This window comes from Anthonomus grandis, chromosome 1, assembly GCF_022605725.1.
Source record: "Anthonomus grandis grandis chromosome 1, icAntGran1.3, whole genome shotgun sequence".
In the NCBI taxonomy this organism is placed as follows: domain Eukaryota; kingdom Metazoa; phylum Arthropoda; class Insecta; order Coleoptera; family Curculionidae; genus Anthonomus; species Anthonomus grandis.
In genome coordinates, this window is record NC_065546.1 from 6,695,786 (window position 1) to 6,699,035 (window position 3,250).

Genomic DNA, 3,250 nt, shown 5'->3' on the forward strand with positions numbered 1-3,250 from the left:
CTATTTTCAACCTTATCTGTCTCATGCTTATCAATAGCTGTTTTAGCTTTAGCCAATAATTCAAAATAGTCTTCATAATAATTTTTCTCATCAAGCTCTTGTTGTTTTTCTTGCTCGCTAAATTCAGCCATTGATTCTAATAAAGTTGAAATATCCAATTGCACCTGAGAAAAGTCATCATATCCCGGTTCAAATTTAGATAATCTGCCCTTCAATTCATTAAATTTTAAAGCCGTTAAATCGTCACAATCTATACTGTCCAAAAAATTCTTAAACAAAGTCAAATTACGTCTAATATGACTTCTTTTTAATTTTAAGTGATTTAAGTCTCCTACTTTTTCTGCCATTTTAACTTAAATTAAATAATTAAACTTGTCAGTTTTTAATTGCCTAAACCTGTCAAAACTTGTCAGTTCTTGTCTTAAACTTATCTGTCCTTGTCAGGAAATAAATAAATAAGGAATAGATTAAAGGAAATTGACTTACTGCCCTTTTATTGCCAATTGCCTTAACCAAATTGCCACGAAAATATTCAATAAAGTTCGCCAGAACGTATAAATAATTGAATATTTAACACTCACGTCGGAGTCTTATTATTTGCAAGTCTGCAAACTAATTTGCGATTTTGCAAGTCTGCAAAATGCCACAATGTCTTTTTAAACGTACGAAAACGTTTACGATTAGCACTCACGTCTCACGTCGGAGGATTATTTTGCAAGTCTGCAAACTGCCGAATACCGGAATTTTTCACTTAACTGCCAAAACAAATGCTGCCTACAGCCAATCCACAATCCGCGAGAGGACCAAAAAATGTAGCTGCCAGTGGATATGGAGGCCTAATGGACTGTATAAATAAAAAACTGCCTTCAACTTAACTATTTAATTACTTTGAAAACATAACAAATTCCGGGTAAATACAAATTGGCGCGAAGACTGCCTTAAACGCCGTCTCGACAACTTCGCCCTCGCTTACATTATTCATACTACTAATTAAAAATAGATTTCGAGCGCGGAAGCTCGCGCTGGTGCCATACACGGGCGCTGGTCACACATCAACCGCGTTGCCGGATTGAAAATTAAATCAAAATATTTGAAGGAACCGTACAATAATATTTTCTGACACATAAATGGTTTTGTATAACCTGTATCCTGCAAGTGCTAAAGACTCTGGTTTTTTCTTTAAAATTTCATTTGTCGCATAAAGAGTTACTAAACGAGAAAAAGCATCTATTTTTAAGCTTTGCATTTCTGTCAGCCGTTTGGCAATTTGTGCTAATGGCTTTTTACCAGTACGAACTAATGATTTTAAACTAAATAAAAAATTTTCAAAAGGATATGCACTTATATCAGTTAGGGAACCAAACTTTTTAACGTCATTCACAACATGGCACAGATTGTGCACGTTGCTCCCAATAGCATCCTTGCCATATAAATTACTAAATGTTGTAGTAAACTGAACTGATGAAACAATTTTTCAGCTACATTAATGTGTTTTAAATAAGCTGAACAACTGAAAATAGTAGTAGCACGAAATAAATAAATATAATTTTGATATACTGGACCAGCTAAAATATCTTTAAGGAGTACTGGTCCCAAGTAAAGTAAAAACGTCCGATATTCAGATCCTTTCCAAAATTTTAAATTCTTTCGTGGTCTTATTGCTCTGTGAAATTCAGTTGGCCTTCTGATGTTACATGATATTAAAATTTCTGAGAGATATTCAATATCTCTCCCAGAGAATTTGGTTTTAAAATTGTAATTATCATAAACCCATCCATTAAGGCACTTCTTCATAATACCTAAAAAAATTAAAGATTTTTTAAGAAAAAATAAAAAAATTAAGAGATTATTAAATATTACATTGTATACATATTACCTACGTCAAATAAATGTAGTGAATCAGCAATAATTATATCTTCAACCATATTAATGGGCAGCTTCAGTAGAGGTGTTACTTCCTTATGATGATCTTCATTCAACTGATTTCGGAAACTTTGGTCTGTTCTTAAATAAGGATTTTTAATATTTGGGAAATTCATGTCTTCCTCCTTTGTCATAGACTCCTATCACTGTACACTTTAAATAACCATGAGCTGAATTAAAGCCTAGTGTAATTTTAAAGAAATATTTTATTTATCGAACAATATATAACATTTTACAATAATAGTGATACTTACCTTTAATAAAACTTCTAGCTGGAGTATCGCACACAAAATATCGAACCAATATTTTAATTTTTCTATTATTTAAATAAAGTCCATTTTCTAGAAGGATATTTAGCTCTTCTACAAATTGTTTAAAATATTCTTGAAGAGGGGGTTTCGTTGGTCCACAATAAATAGCAATAGCCATTGGCTTTAATTTAGGGTATTCATGTACTTTGAGTAATATTGGCCAAAATTGTAAAGGAGAACTATTAAACGGAGGCAGTCCATCAACATATCTTTATCCTTATTTAACTCGGTTAAAAATGATTGCTGATACAAATTTTTTTGGAGCCCATTATACCAGAAATGACCATCTCCCATTGGTACTATGGAACAGGAGCTTGGTGTTCCAATTAAAGGTCTACTGTCTCTAGGTAGTTCTTCAAGCTTAAGTTCATTTTTTAATTAAAATAACAAATCCGTTAAGGCTACGTGGGGAATTGAGTATTTTAAAGCCCATTGAATTAATTCAGATTTAATGTTACTTCCAGGTTTTAAATTAATTTGATCTTCACAGGTACAGTCACCTGAAGGAAATTCTAAAATTTCATCAACGGGATTATGTTGATCTAACAGCATTACAGAATCATGCAAAAATTGATTTTCGGGTTCTTGAAATTCGCTTTCTGGCACATTCCGTTTTTGTTTAACTCTCCGGTAAAAGGTACTGGAATGTCTTAACTTTTTTTTATTTACCTTTGGCATTTTACTGTACTCTAAAATAATACAATTTTATAACAAGTGTAACACTATTAGAAAATTTTGATATTTTTGTGGTTCTGATCTATTATTTTGCTCTTTTAGTGGGGTGTATTAAGTAACGGCCACTTTAAAGTACCGATTTTTAATCCCGGCGACTTTTTAGTGGCAAGGCGTATGGGGCAGCCACTTCATAGTATCCTACCATAGTGACAATAACTATCTTGGAACTATAGGTGCAACTATGTTTTTAAAGATTCTAATTGTCGTAGCCGGAACCACCCTGGAATTTAAATTGCTACCACAAAGTAACAAAAACTATTTCGGGGCATTACAGTAACATT